The sequence below is a fragment of the Diabrotica undecimpunctata genome, chromosome 10 (genome assembly GCF_040954645.1).
Source record: "Diabrotica undecimpunctata isolate CICGRU chromosome 10, icDiaUnde3, whole genome shotgun sequence".
NCBI classification, from domain to species: Eukaryota; Metazoa; Arthropoda; class Insecta; order Coleoptera; family Chrysomelidae; genus Diabrotica; species Diabrotica undecimpunctata.
Window position 1 is genome coordinate 31,198,346 of NC_092812.1, and position 16,917 is coordinate 31,215,262.

Below are 16,917 nucleotides of genomic sequence, written 5' to 3' on the forward strand. Positions count from 1 at the left end.
TCCCGTAACTGTTCTTGCTAAAATTATTATGCAAAAAATTTGGATTTCTAAAATTAATTGGAATGACTCCGTGGATTCAAATATTTTAAATGAATGGTTGAAGTTTATAACTGATCTCGCTGCTCTCAAAGACATAAGCATACCCAGATGTCTTTTCTCATGTCATGAAATTTCTTCTATTGAAATTCACTCTTTTTCTGACGCAAGTTTGAAAGCATATGCTGCTTGTTGTTATATACGGGTTATCTACAAATCAAAAAATGTCTCGTGCTCTCTCATTGCTTCGAAAAGTCGTATTGCTCCATTAAAGACCATAACGCTTCCAAGGCTGGAACTTATGGGTGCTTTATTGGCTAGCAAGCTCACCACAAAGGTGGTTGATATCATAAAGGATAAATTGCCCTCTATTACCTCTATAAACATGTGGAGCGATTCTGAGATAGTTTTGGCGTGGCTCAGATCACATCACTCCAGATGGAATCAATTTGTCGCCAACAGGGTAGCTCAAATTCAAGAAAATTCTTCTCACTCTCATTGGAGACACGTAAAGTCTAAAGACAACCCTGCTGACATCCTCTCCAGAGGAATGATGCCCTCTAACATACTCAACTCCACTCTTTGGTTTCACGGTCCTCAGTTTTTGCAAACATTTGACCTAAATTTGTCTGAATATAGTCCGAAGTTTAATTCTAATAAATTATCTGAAGAAAGAAAAGTTGTTCTTCACACTCGAAGTGCTCAATTTGATTTCTTTGTCATGCTTTCTGAAAGGTTCTCCAGTTTCACGAAATATGTAAGGACTATAGCTTATGTACTCAGATTTGGTAATAACGCAAAGTCTGGCACTCAAAAATTATCCGGTGCACTTGAAGTATCTGAACTTCAAAATGCCGAAATGAAAATTATAAAATTATTGCAAAACTCAAGTTTCTCCTCAGAAATTGCTGATCTCAAAGGCAATAAGATTATTTCTAATAAGTCTCTCTTACAATTTGCTCCTTTTCTTGACAAAAATGAAATGCTCCGTGTAGGTGGACGTCTTAGGTATTCCGAAGTTACCTTTGATCAAAAATATCCTCTCCTCCTCCCCTCGAAAAATCATGTTGTTCGTCTGATTCTCAAAAAAGAACATCTTAGGCTCCATCATGCAGGTCCTCAGAATACTCTCTCTCAAGTTCGCCTCAGATATTGGCCCTTGAATGGTCTACGTGAGATTAAGAGGATAGTCCACGAATGTCATGTTTGTTTCAAGTTTAATGCCAAACCCTTAGCTCAAATCATGTCTGATTTACCTAAGGAACGCTTATGCTCTGCTCAAGTTTTTGCTCATGTAGGTTTGGATTTTGGTGGTCCCTTTCTAATAAAGGCCTCTAAACTTCGTAAAAGTCCCTTGATAAAGTCATACATAGCTCTATTTGTCTGTATGTCCACACGTGCGGTTCATATAGAATTAGTCAGTGGGCTCACAACAGAAGCGTTTCTTCTTACTCTCAAGCGCTTTATCAGTCGAAGAGGTCGCCCTCAGACTATATTCTCTGATAATGCGACAAACTTTCTTGGGGCTAAAAATCAGTTATTCGAACTCTATAATTTCTTGAAAAATAAGGAAACTAACTCTTCTATTCAGGCATTTTTAGCCTCCTCTCAAATTCGGTGGAAAACAATACCACCTCGATCTCCTCATCATGGAGGACTCTGGGAGAGCGCTATAAAGAGCGCTAAACATCATATCTATAGATTGTTGGGCAATCTCAAAATTACATTCGAGGAATTCAGTACCGTGCTTACCCAAATTGAAGCCGTACTTAATTCTCGGCCCATTTGTGCCCTCTCTAATGATCCCTCCGATTTCACATATCTTACCCCTGGTCACTTCCTAATTGGAAGGTCTCTCACCTCGCTACCCGACCAGGAGTATACATCTATCCCGGAAAATAGACTTAGCATCTGGCAAAATCTCTCTAAGCTCCAGCAACTTTTTTGGAAAAAGTGGTCGACTGATTATCTGAATCGACTTCAAAATCGTCCAAAATGGTTTCTCCCATTCAAAAATTTAGAACCCAATGACCTTGTATTAGTTAAAGAAGATAATCTCCCTCCTCTCTACTGGTCATTGGCACGAGTGATGGATGTCTTTCCGGGTAAAGATGGCCGAGTGAGAATTGCATCTGTTAAAACTAAGGATGGGATTTTCAAACGCACGATAACAAAATTGTGTCCCCTTCCTAGTGAAGGATTATGTTAATGTTATTAGGTTTAGTACTTTTACTCATATGTTGTTTGTATACTATTACTCATATTGGTTTTTTTATGTACTCTTTTCTTTTTTTTGCTTTTTATAATGTTAAAGCTAGTGCTTCAACTGGGGGCAGTATGTTGTAAAAACAACCTGTATAGTATTGTAATCGTATATAAGTTGTTTTATCAAATTGTGCGTTCAGGTCGTCAGCTATCGTGTTAACGTGTGTGCGACTGATTTCCTACATCTGGGACCCGTCCTCCCCTCGATTGCCTCGATATATAACTTAAGACAGACAGTGCCAATTTGCCTCTCGGCAAGAAAAGGCCGTGTGTGTGTGATCTCGAAAATGTGCATGGTGCGTAAGCGATAAATGCGCTTGTAAACCCGGTGTTTTGTGTTAAAACGTATATAGTTGGTCTCTCTCAATTTTATCATTTCATGTATATCTGTTACTGCCTCCCCGCACTCACTGTAAAGCTAATATTTGTATAACTCTTTATGTAACTGTCAGAATTGCGATAATTGTCAATGTTTGAACCAGCCCTTAAGTCTATTGTGTAAATAAATCGAAGGAAAATACATTTTAATTGTTTTATTGCTTCAGTGGTCCTTGATAAATATTTTGAAGCAATTAGGTGTTCAAATACGCCTCTCTTAAATGTGGATAGTTTGGCAACAAAGTTTACCCTTTCCACCAGTTACCTTTAAATATTCTAAGAGTAAACAGTCGTTGGCCGTAGGCTAATTACTATATTTCAATGTGGCCAATCACTATCGCAATGCTTTTTTTCAGTTATAACATGCCAAAGGTCTGTGAAGGTTTTTCTTACCGAAAAAAAAATATATATATATAAAGAAGAAGATATAATTAAGGCTTTAGAGTCTATTGAAAATGGTATGAGTCAAAGAGAAGCTTTCAAGTTATATCAGATTCTTCGAGCAACACTTCAGTTCTGGTCAAGTGTCAGATTTAATAATAAACTTTCTCTTGGACCTAACCTAGCATTAACTTTAGAAGAAGAAACAGTTCTAGAAAGATAGATTTTGACCTCATACAAGAAAATATTTACTCGTAGAATGGAAGACATTCAAGCTTCTGTAAAATATTTTCTTGACGCAGCCCCTAGAGAAAATCCGTTTAAAGACAACCATCCAGGAAGAGGATGGTATCACCCAAATATAACCCTAAGAACCGCAGAAGAAATAACAGCAGCTAGCTGAGTTGTAGCCGAAGCAGACATAAGAAACTGGTTTACTAATGTAAAAGACTATTTAAAGGAAAAACAATTATTTAAGATTCTTGAAGATCCCAGCAAAATCTACAATGGAGACGAGACCTGTTTTTGGCTTTGCCCAAAGAACAAAAAAGTTCTTGCACCAAGAGGAGCGAAAAACGTTAATGAAATACAACATCATTCAATAAACAATATCACAGTGATGTTTACATTTTCAGCTTGTGGTGTTGTGACCCCACCTATGATTATCTATGCTTACAAAAGACTGCCAGCTGAAATTGTGAAATCTGTACCTGACACCTGGGGAATTGGATGCAATGATAACGGTTGGATGCAAAATCAGCTGTTCTACGAATATATAGGAAACATTCTTTATCCTTAATTAAGCAAAAATAACATCAAATTTACAATATCAACCAATCAGCCTTGTTCGTTGATGGCACAGCACACATTTAACCTATGAAATAAGCAAATTATGCACAAAGCTACTTCTTCTTTAAGTTCTATCTTCTATCGAAGGTTGGAAATTGGTTTATTTGGTCGAAAACTCCTAAAAGGAAAGGAAAAAGAGAGACGGAGAAACTACCATTTGTTCTGACTTCTTCCGTTAGGAAAAAGGCAATTAAAGAAAAAAGAGCTATAAAAAAAAGAACTGGAGAAACGTAAGACTGAAAGGTTGAACAAAAAAGAACTAAAAGGAGAACAAATGAATAAAAAAATAACAGCAACAAAAAGAAAGCCTAAACATAATTATACAGAAAGATCACCAAACGACACTAACGTTAAACTTGTTTTTTAAAAAGAATACAGATCCAGAAGCCGTAACAAGCACAGCAGGTGATATAGAAAACAATGGTCCCAATATGAAATATTCTCCAACCAAGGAAGTATCTAAAATAGTACACGCAGACGATGGTGATGCTTTACTCAACGTAACGGAAACCTTGTCAAAAATGGAGTTCCAAGATAGCCCTGAAAACATAGAAAGTTATCTTAATGTTGTGCCAGAAAAAACAAAAAGAAAACTGTTTAGTGACAACAGTCAAGATGGAATCATGAACGCTCAGTTCATGGATAAATTTTGAAATAAACTTTCTCTGGTATTTTTGGGAAAAAACAAAGTACTCGAGTTAACACACATCGCTCCAATGAATTGTTATACCCGAACGTAACTCTTAGGGGTGAACATTTCTCACAGGGTGGGTTTAGTCAAATTGCTTGCTTGCTTGCTCTCAGGAACAATTAGTTTGTTCCTGATTAATTATTTGCCCTGAAAAAATCAATTGCTCATCATTTTGATGAAACCAAGGAAGTCTACGTTATATTAGATTAATTACAATTATCACGACATCGATAGTCTATGTCAGTTCCAACAGGTAAAAAAGGTTTGTCGAAAGGAAAAAATAAATAGAAGAAAATACGTATATTAGAGACTTCAAGAGGTGCAGTAAAACAGAGATCTAGAAAAATGTGAGAGGCTAGCTCTTCAGAGAAGAAACTTTAAAGAAAAAAAAAAGGACATTCGCATAACAACTACAATCGGAAAAATAATTACGAATCAAGGAGAAATTCCAGTCAGCCACGACAATGGAACAAGAATACGATTTATGGCTATCTGGTACTTCTCAGTTTTTTTTATTTCTCAATTTATAGGTCCTAATAGTTTCATATTCTTAGTTCTTTTGTTGCAGTTTGTTAATATTGTCATTATCTGACTTATTTTGTTTTATTTTAACTACTACTAAAAAGTGGTCACTTCCTATTTCTGGATCCCTTTTAACTTTTGTGTCTATTACGTTTCTTATGTTATTTTTTCTACTAACATGTAATCAATTACCGATTCCTCTTTTTAACTTTTAACTTCTCTTGTTTTTACTTATGGATATTTTTGTGCTCAAAAAATGTATTAGTTAGTACTACATTTTGTATCATACAGAAGTCTAGCATTTTTTGCTATTATTATTATTATGCAATTATGCCTATAAGAAATACCAGCGACAATATCAAGAGACAATACTTTTAATTTTTTGATTACTTGGTAGTAGAGTTCCAGGTGGAGTTATTCTTTTATTTGCTGCTTTAATAGAAGAAATATATTTTGAAAGACGGAAAAAGATAGCAAATTTGAAGAGGAACATTTTAAACAAATTATTATGTAGATGTTGCTTCCATATATCATAAATAATGGATAATATATGTATGTGAAATATCAAACATACAACTATTTTACTTTAAATATATCGTACCAGGTGAAGTTTTGGGCTACGTTATTGTTAGTTTGTATGATAGTAATTTTGCGACTTTAAAGTTTTACTGTAGTTTACAATTAAACAAAACTCTAACTACAGTTCTAGACTAGCCGAATACTTCAAAGTACAAAAGATAGTGCATTATCTCTAATAAAGACCAACAATTGTAAAGTAAATGTCAGATTTTCATCAAAATGTTCGTCTCTGAGAAAATTAAATGAATTACATTAGTTCTCATAATAAGACCGAGTCTCTTTTTGTCATCTAATTGCTGTGTATTAGATTAATGTGTCTCAATTATATAGACACAGGTAAAATAATAAATATACGAAAATTAAAAACTAAACAATAAAAAAATTAACAGTATATAATGTGATTTTAAATACATGAATATTTAAATTTTATAATACATTTTCGTAGCCTGAAGAAAAACTGACGGAAGGATCGAAGTCTTGATGACATTTTTCACAGACGTGACTGCGCAACAACTTAATCGTTGTTCTTAGAACCCGCAGTGTTTATGATCTGACCAAAGCAGAATTCGTTAGCAATATTAAGAAAAGAGAGTTCAAGAGTTATTCAATGCGTATCGTGCTTTGGATAGTTACTTAAAATAGTGGGTATTTTTTGGAGAGTTTTATTCCATAGAGAAAAGTTGTACAATGGTAGGTAGCTTGAATAAACTGAGAGAATCTTCTTCGTAAACAATTCAGTAAAACAAAAACACTAGATAACAGATGAAACTCTTAAAAATAATTAAGAATAAAAGACATCTTTGTCAAAGTGGTCTGTACATAGTAAAAGGAAAAAAACTAGTTTTAGAGATCTCAACAGAGATGCAAGATTGATAAACAAAAACAATAAGCCAGGTGATCTATTTAGAAAAATGCGCTACATAACAAGAGACAAAAGCCAGAACTTGGGCCGTTGCAGAGTAACCCTGAGAATCAACAGAGAAGATATAGCAGAGACATGTAGAATATATTGCAGGGATCTATACAAAGCTGATGAACGCCAGAAACTTGTTCACCAAAACCTTGAAAAAATCGAAGAAAAACCTATATATACTTGAGAATGAAATAAGATCAGTAACCTATATATATTCAGGGATTATACAGTATACACTGCCTTCACTCGCTCAACCGTTTCCATCTCTCTCTGTTGTTCCATTCTCCATCGTTTAGGCCTCTCTTACTCATGGCGTCGTCTACTTCGTTCTTCCAGGATTTTCGGGGACGTCCTCTTTTCCTCCTTCCTATGGGGCTCCATTCATATGGGGACACACATAGTATGTGTGTTTCTATTGATGTTCTTTGCTTTATTTCGTCATTACTTCTCCTATCCATTCTTGTTATTCTGCAGCATCGTCGCAGACATTCCATCTCTATTGCTACTATATTACTACTGTTTTTCTTGTTTATGATCCAATATACAGCCCCATATGTCATAATACTTCGCACTAATGTTTTATAAATCTGTGTTTTTGTCTTCATATTTAGGTGTCTATCCCACCATACTGAGTTAAGTTGTCGGATTGCTGTATTTGTTTGTCCTAATCTTTGTGTAATTTCTTCCTTTGTTATTGCCTTTTTCGTGATTATAAACCGCAAGTATTTGAATTTATCCTTTCCTTTGATTGTTACATTGTCATCAATCTGTAGATCTTCTATGTCTTCTTCACTTGTAGATAGGTACTCTGTTTTCGCGAGGTTAATATCTAGGCCAGCCTTGGTATATTCTTCTTGTAGTTTCTTCATCATATAGCTGAGGTCGTCTTGGTCTTGTGCAATCACTACTTGATCGTCTGCAAAGCTTAACTTATATAGGTATTCGTTCCGTACCGTTACTCCCATGCCTTCGCATTTTCTTTTCCATATAGTCAAGGCTTTCTCTAAGTAATCAGTAACCTCAAGAATAAAAAAGTACCAGGTTCAAAAATAATACCAGCAGAAATGCTCAAAGCCACAGGAGAAACAGGGAAAAATTTGCTCCACTTGCAAAATATGGCATTCCAAGCAATGGACTGGAGTTAACAAAATCTATAACATGGACAATACAAAGAAAACAGCTTCTAAAAATGCCACAAATATAGAACCATTTTCCTTGTCTCAAATGCAAAAGAAAGGAAAGAAAATTAGAGAGAGACTTATCAACCAAGAAAATACACAGGATTCTGAAAAAGTTACGGAGCTGATGACCATCTACAAAGCACAAAAATTCTACTAGAGAAAGTAGTGGAATACAATAAACCTCTAGTGCTAATATTTATAGATATTCACAAATCCTTTGACACAGTTGAACTAAACAAAATACTAAAGGTACTTAAAGAATGCAGGCTAGACTATAGGTATACAAAATTATTATACAATAAATACCTACAAGCAACAACCACTGTCAAATTACACACTAATAGTGATCGCATTAAAATAGAGCGGAGAGTTAGACAAGGAGACCCAATGTCACTTAAACTTTAATACTGGGCTGGAACATGCTTTTAAGAATTTGGATTGGCTGAAAAAAAAAAATAAAAAGTGATGGAGAGTATATAAACAATTTACGTTTCGTCTTAAATAGCGTCTTAAATAGCTAAGGATCTAGGAATGGCAAAAGAGATGGTACAGAAACTCGTTGTGGGTACAAAAAATGTAGGTTTAAATATATAAACATCTCGAAAACAACAGAACATCAGTATTGGCGGGGAAAAAGTAGAACTCAGATAAGTATAAATACCTAGGATATGAGGTTTTGAAAATGAGTCTACCCAGTTTCTGTATCGAATGAGGTTGAATCTGAAATTGCACGATGTTTGTTACTCCTCACCAATTAATACGTACAACGAAATTATGAAAGCTCTTGACGAAGCTGCAATTGAAGCTACTGGAGAAGTGGATAGCATAAAAAATAGAAATGAATGGTGGAATAAAGAAATAGAAGATCTTGTGGGGAACAAGAAGAATATGTATAACAAATGGCTAGCAACAAAGGACCCTTACTATCGACAACAGTACAACAGCTTAAACAAAGAAGTAAAAAAAGAGGTAAATAAAGCCAAAAATGAGATGTGGAATAAAGCCTGCGATAACGTAGAAAATTTTATGGGTACAGCAAGAAGTAAAGAAGCCTGGAACACAATTAGAGGTAGTAGAACAGATAGAAAAGAATGCAGTAGGTTAACTCGAATAGCCCCAGAATTATGGGTCGAATATTATGAACAAATGATCGAACAGAATTCCAAGATATTGGCTACCAAAAATATGATATTTCCTACCGCGAAGAAACTGAAATAACACCAGAAGAAATTAAAAAACACGCCAACGCTATGAAAAATAGAAAGGCTCCAGGACCGGGGGGAGTACCCATTGAACTGATTAAATATGGCCCCGACAAACTGTTTCAGCTATTGGCTTATACTTTTAATTTATTCTTGAGAGGAGAAGAGCTACCCCTAGAATGGAAAACTGCATATATCAGCAATCTATACAAAAATAAAGGCGACAGAAAAGATTGTAAGAACAACCGAGGGCTTAGTGTAACTAACTCAATCTGGAGAGTCTACGGGAAGATAAATAAAAGCCGAATTGAAGATTGCTGGGAAGACGATGAAGATCAGAGTGGCTTTTGTACTGGTCGTTCTTGTATAGACAATGTGTTCTGCCTAAAACAAACAATAGAAAAGCGTTTGGAACATAATATGGAGACACACATCGTATTTATTGATCTTTAAAAAGCGTATGACAGTGTCCCATTAGCCAAGCTATGGCAGGTGCTAGAAGACAAGAATATTCCACCGATTTACATTAATGCTGTAAGGGAGTTGTACGATGATATGACGAGTGTAATAAAGATTGGACAAAAAGTGACAAAAAAGATAAAAGTGACCAAAGGACTTCGCCAAGGCTACTGCATTGCACCTACACTCTTTAAGATTTATTTGGAGGGGGTTTTGGATATTTGGAAAAGAAAATGTGAACCTATGGGTGTTAAAATTGGAGACCATACACTGTACAGCTTGCATTTTGCTGATGACCAAGTAATACTTGCAGAAGATCAAGATGATATCCACTACATGTTACGAAAAATAGATGAAGAATATACTAAATGGGGCTTATCAATTAATCCATCAAAAACAGAGTACGTAGTAGTGGGAGGTGAAGGAAAGCACTTAGAACTAGGAAGCAAACAAATTCAAAATAAAAAAGGTGAAAGAAATAATAAGTTAGACTTACTCACAATCAATTTAATTTAACTAATCGGACGACCGGTTTCGCTTTCTATAATATGCAAAGCATCTTCAGGTCACGATACAAAGTTAAAATGCTGAAAACAATAATCCCATATTAGGGTGTTGTCTAACAAAGATAAAAAACATAGGTAGGTGATATAAATTATATAAATTACAGTAATTATGCCAATATTACATGTCTGTGGTTTTATAAATGAATAAAAATAATAATAATAAAATGTTTAAGCAGACAAGGTAAGACCCACAAATTGGTAACATCGTCTATTAAACTGTAATGAATCAATAAATAAATAAACCACTAAATAAACATTACTTACATGCCGGTACTCTATTAATTGATGGTTGAAAGAACATGGTTCAAACTATCTTGGATTGTTGATTGGAGAACTCAGGTTAACTATTGTAATTGTTTAACAGTAAACTGGGAAGTTCTTGAGGAGACAGATTTTATCCAATGAAGTAGAGATAGGTGGAATGTATTGTTTGTTTTATGAAAGTAATGTTCTATACCATTAATTTCTTTAAAGTTATTTAAGTTTATTCTGGAGATATATTTATGAAATGTGTGTTATTTATTGAGATTTTATGTTTTGTTCTGGAAGGTGACAGTTGTAAGACAATGAATAGGAATGGATGTACAGATTGTGTGGGTGTGCAATTGTATAATCTTGTAGTTATCAAAATTTTCTTTGATAAAGTTGTTGCAATATCTGGCAAATTATTGTAAAGTCCAAAGATTTTTATGTTAAAATTAAATTAAGACACTTTTACACACACAGAAACACACAGAAAACACTTTAAAAAACGGGGGACGAAACAAACATTTAATTTAAAATAAAAGGAGAGGATTTCCAAAAGAACTACATTTCTTACTAGGAGACAATGAGTTTTTTTATGTGCTGTATATCAGATTTTAGAGGTAAACTTGACAAATGTAGGTTAAAGTGTGACAGTTCTTCTTCTATTTTAAATGCTGTAAGTTAAGTTATCCAGTTAATGAAACAAGCTGATATTAATAAAAATCTAAATTTTTTTTTTTTTAATTTTAGATATCAAAGTTATTTGATGTGTTAATATTGGCATACTTTAACACACTTTAAATAATTGATTTCAATGTAACAATATAAATAATTGTAATACTTATTCTATGATAACTAACTCAGCTTAGTCAAAGTTACAGAACAAACTTAAGTGATTATTTGTTAATTAAATTAAAATATGTACATTTGTATTGAAAATGTATAATGTGTAACTAAATTACAAACTTTCTTTGAAAATAATTGTTGGTGTGAGTCATCTGTCATGGTGTGTATAAGTATTTTTAAATATTTATTCCAATTCTGATATGTTAATATGGAACTGAAATAATAAGCAAATAAACCATTGTTGAGAAAATTATTGATAAATTAAAGAAAATTAAAGAAATTGACTGAAAATTAAGTATTCAAAGGTTAGTTGGTAATTTTAATATCTCATCTATTCATCAATCTTATCTCACCTATCTCATCAATTTTAATATCTATCACATTTCATAAATATATCTCCAGAATAAACTTAAATAACTTTAAAGAAATTAATGGTATAGAACATTACTTTCATAAAACAAACAATACATTCCACCTATCTCTACTTCATTGGATAAAATCTGTCTCCTCAAGAACTTCCCAGTTTACTGTTAAACAATTACAATAGTTAACCTGAGTTCTCCAATCAACAATCCAAGATAGTTTGAACCATGTTCTTTCAACCATCAATTAATAGAGTACCGGCATGTAAGTAATGTTTATTTAGTGGTTTATTTATTTATTGATTCATTACAGTTTAATAGACGATGTTACCAATTTGTGGGTCTTACCTTGTCTGCTTAAACATTTTATTATTATTATTTTTATTCATTTATAAAACCACAGACATGTAATATTGGCATAATTACTGTAATTTATATAATTTATATCACCTACCTATGTTTTTTATCTTTGTTAGACAACACCCTAATATGGGATTATTGTTTTCAGCATTTTAACTTTGTATCGTGACCTGAAGATGCTTTGCATATTATAGAAAGCGAAACCGGTCGTCCGATTAGTTAAATTAAATTGATTGTGAGTAAGTCTAACTTATTATTTCTTTCACCTTTTGAAATGGACTCACACAAGCAACACATTCATGATTTAAATTCAAAATACTGATAGCTATAAATATCTCGGTGTAAACATCACAAACAATGGTTGGAATACAAAAGAAATAGCTACTAGAATTGGTCAAGGAAATTTAGCAATACGTCAACTGAATAGTATACTTTGGAATAACCACATCACCCGAAACACAAAAATTAGGATATACAAAAGTATCATAGAAAGCATTGCTACATATGAATGAACTATGAACTCACTAGAATAGATAGAGTAAGGAATACTGAAATCAGAGAGCGTATGGGCATAGACATTGACGTCCTGGAAACTATAGAATGCCAAAGGCTGAAATGGTATGGCCATGTAGAAAGAATGAATGATCAACGATGGCCAAAGAGAATGTTACAGTGTATCCCCACCAACCGCAGGAAAAAGGGAAGACCAAGAAGATCGTGGAGACAAGAAGTAAAAGATGCAATGGAAGATAGTGGTCTACAAGTATATGACTGGAACGATCGCAAGCGTTGGAAGCTAGGGTGCAAGAAACGGCGGCAGCTGTAATAAACTCGTTATATATATATATATATATATATATATATATATATATATATATATATATATATATATATATATATATATACCTAGAATATGAAATTATGATTGGCAGGGATATTTAGACCCGTGAACTGAAGAAAAGAATTGGTCTTGGGTGGGCAGCATATGGAAAACTGAGAGAAACATTTAAAAGTGAGCTGCTCACATGCCTAAGGAGAAAAGTATTTGATCAATGCGTCCTTTTATTGTTTACATACGGAGTGGAAACACCTACTTTAACAAAAGCCTCGGCTACCAAACTGAGAGTCACACAGAGAAGAATGGAGCGATCCACGGTAGGAATAACTTTGCGGTACTTTGTTTTGTTCACCAATTTGTCCAGGAGATTCATGTAAGTACTTCTTTGTTTCATTTTTTTGTAGTTGCTTCAATCAAATCCCCTTGCCATTCACTTATTCACGACCTAGTTCTCCAAATAAACCCTGAGCGTCGTTAGCATAAGTTTCGTTTATTTTCCTTGCCCTAGTATATGATCCAAGATATTGAAATAACATTTTTCAAACCAATAAAAGGCATGAAAAGACTAACAGACAGAAAAATGAATTTGTAGGACAAGAAATAAATATCTTGTTGAGAAAATAAAGGAATAGAGAAGAAAATAGAAACCAGATAAAAACAGAATATATTATAATAAAGGAACTCAGTCAATAGTAACGAAATGAACGTTTAGTGAATTAACTAAACATTGTAATTAATAACAAAAATAAGACAAATGTGTATTTGTTGGCCTGCTTCTCTTACAAGTCGATAAAAAACCGTTTAATGTTAAAATCTATTGAAACATTTTACTATAATTTTTATAGTTCAATTTAACTATTGTTAGTTCGTTCATTTCCAACACGAGAATTAATGATTTATAACCTTTAGATTTGACGGCATTAAATGCAAGTTTTATAGAATCGAAATGCACAAAATAAAGACGTGTAGCCATGCAGATTGTAAAAGTTTCCCGACAATATTTCACGCTTATGCCGTTGTTTTATGTCGCTTTCTATTCAAAACATTTTGTGCTGCTCGCATTACCAATTGTTGAGTTATCTGTTTAATTCTCCGCTTTAAGGATAATAAGTAAAAATGGTCACGGTTCGTTAAGAAGATTAAATGAATTGTTTTTAATAGGGTACGGCAACGGTAATATTCGTTTTTCTTACTAGTCTTTATTTATATTACGGCTTCTAGCTTGGGTTTCTATGTATACGACAACCAATCATCAGAATTACAAAGGCTAAAATACAAATATGTACATTACAATATTTTGTATTGTATTGTTTTATATAATGCACATACAAAGTAGTTCAACGAAATCGTGCCGGAAGGCATAAATGCCAAAACAACAACTGTCGAAAAAATATGAAACACGTCAAGTATGTTTATGAAGACCGCAATATTGTACGCAACAAAAATTTGTGATCCTTCAAAATTGTTAAAATGGGAACTGGGGTCGAACGAGACCTCGTTAAAAAAGTTTTTGATTTCTATACACTGTTTTTTTTTTTGGTTTAAAATTCAGTTGTCTTGTTTAGAAAATATAAAATGTGGATGTGTCTAACACAGTCCCCGAAAAATGCAAAAATTATATAAAGTTTGCTTTAAAATTTATCTCTAAGATAAATTTTGAGACAAATTTTACAACAAATAAAAAATACTCATTAAAACAATATGAGGCCTACCATAAAATTAGAACAAACGCTGGTAAAGCTAGTGGCAGCGTATCCATTTATGTTAATTCACATTTGGAATCAATTGTAGCAGTTAAAATAAAATCTTCAACACAATATTCTACATGCAATGTATTCGCTCCGTGCGTGACTGACGCGACTCCTACCGCCTTCATCTGACAGTTTTGGACCTACCAATTTTCAGATTAAACATATGATATATGTTTGACATTGTTAAATACAGGCGAAATTGACAATTATTAATAATTAACTTTTTAATTATATTTTTTCAGTTTATGTACAAAGTAAATGTAGTATTAAAAACTGGGTTTATCAAAATTCATCATAATATATCTTTTTAACCCCAAACGGAAAAGAAAGGGAAAAATTTAGTACTGGCAAATCAAGTTTTTCACGTGAAAGAGCATATAATTCAAAACAGTAATAGTAAAAGTTATAATATAAAAGCCAAAGTCATCAGACACTCTGCAGTTAGCTTGAAGCCTTATAAAATATCATTTAAGGTAAATTATTTAAATATTTCCTATTTTAATTGCATAAAAATGAGGTTATGTGATATTTACTTTTTCATATTATAGCACGGATCCATCTTTTTCTTTTCTACCTATAAAAACTACACTTACTATTTTTGCTATTATTAGCACAATTAAATACGCAATATGTATTTGCACACATTTTAGATAAAATTTATGCGTAAAAAGATTCCAATTTTGTCATATTTCGCCGCTACGCACGCTGGCATCGTTTCAAGGTACCCCTACCATGGTCACGCACGGAGCGAATATATTCCATCAGAAAACCCAGAATAATAGTAGGAGACTTTAATGCACATAGTACAAGATGGGGATGTCTATCTACAAATAAAAGACGTGATACTATAGAAAGATGTTTAAGCTTAACTAACTTTGTCTTTGACTGTTAAGTCAATATACCAAACAGATAAAGTCCATAATGTCATTCAGGAAATGAAAAGACTTGACATAAAAATATTAGGACTAAGTGAGACTAGATGGCACTACTCATTAAGAGTATTAAAGAGCTATCTAGACCAGGAAATTTTACTATCAGTATATTATGCAAACTTTTATTCTATTATGCGATATGGAGTTATCTTCTGGAATGCTGCAGTAGATAGCTCAACTGTCTTTAAAATCCAAAAAAAGGCAGTCCGTGTGATCTTAGGATTGAAGGCAGGAGAATCCTGTAGAGGCCGATTCAAATCACTCAATATACTCACTTTCTCAGCCATCTATATACAGGGTGAGTCATAAGGAACTTTACATACTTCTACCATATGTAGAGTCCCTCAGGGAGCATATCATGTGGCCACTAAAAAATGTCAACTCCTCTTCTTTATTAATTAACAGGGTGATTTGTGTAATTGACCATTTATTTCATTTTACTGTAGTGTTTATACGGCTCATTTGATTTTTTTATTTTTGCATGATACAGTACACTACTATCAAGCATTCGACTGGTATTAGCTAAACTAAAAAATTCCAGGACTGGCTTTGGAAAAATTAATTTAGGGATTCGTATTAAATATTACACCCTGTATATATTTTTTTTAAAATGCAATAAGTGATTTTCAAACTACATAAATAGCCTATGAAAACGACATATGCGACAATGTTGTCGCACTTTTATTAAATTTTTAGTGAACGATCAAATCTTACCAAAAATAGAACAACCATAATGAAGTATCAAATTATAAGGTAATTAATTTAAACAAATGTTATAAATTTCAAACATTTTAATTGAAATGATAAACTGAGTCACTGCACAACAAAAAACAGTAACTACTAATAATAACGAAGAACAATTTAAAAAAAACTAAAAATATGTCCATAGTCATGATAAACCCATAAATTAGAACTGGAAAAGATACAATAATATAATAGTTTCCCGTTTTATACCGCTTCGCGGCTTTGGGAGTATAGCAGGGTAGTCTGCTATATCTAGGGCCTACGGTATACAAGGAAGGTAACATGGCCAGTGCTACGCTTCAACCGCCTATTATTACCCCTGGTTTTTTTACCCAAGGTACTCATTTTTATTCAGGCTGAGTCGACCTGGGGCCTATAGACATTTTTAAAAATGTCTAGTTGTTCTTGCCGGCGGTAGGATTCGAACTCCTGACCACCGGCATGCGAGGCAAGCATCCTACCTCTTGCGCTACGAAGGCCCCAAGATACAATAATGGTAACAAAATAAAAATAATTCAAAATAGATTTTCGAAATGGAACCCTGCAGCCTGTACACATTTTTGTTGCCGAATTGTTAATTGACGTATTGAATTACGGATACTCTGGGGATCGTTTCTAATAGTATTACAACAATGTATAATTCTATCAATTAATTGTTGTCGGTTATTAATATTCACTGCGTAAACTAGTTGCTTCAAACGTCCCCAAATATGGTAATCAACGGGATTGAAATTAGGGGATCTTGAAGGCCACGAAATAGGACCTGCACGTCCTATCCACCTGTTGCCATAAACATTATTGAGATGTTGTCTCACT

General features: G+C 33.5%; 1 protein-coding gene across 1 annotated transcript in view; it reads right to left on the reverse strand.

Annotated features, from left to right (window-relative positions):
- The window catches only part of LOC140452550 (nucleolysin TIAR-like), a 364,201-nt gene that overhangs the window by 219,053 nt on the left and 128,231 nt on the right, over window positions 1-16,917 (reverse strand). The window lies entirely within an intron of this gene.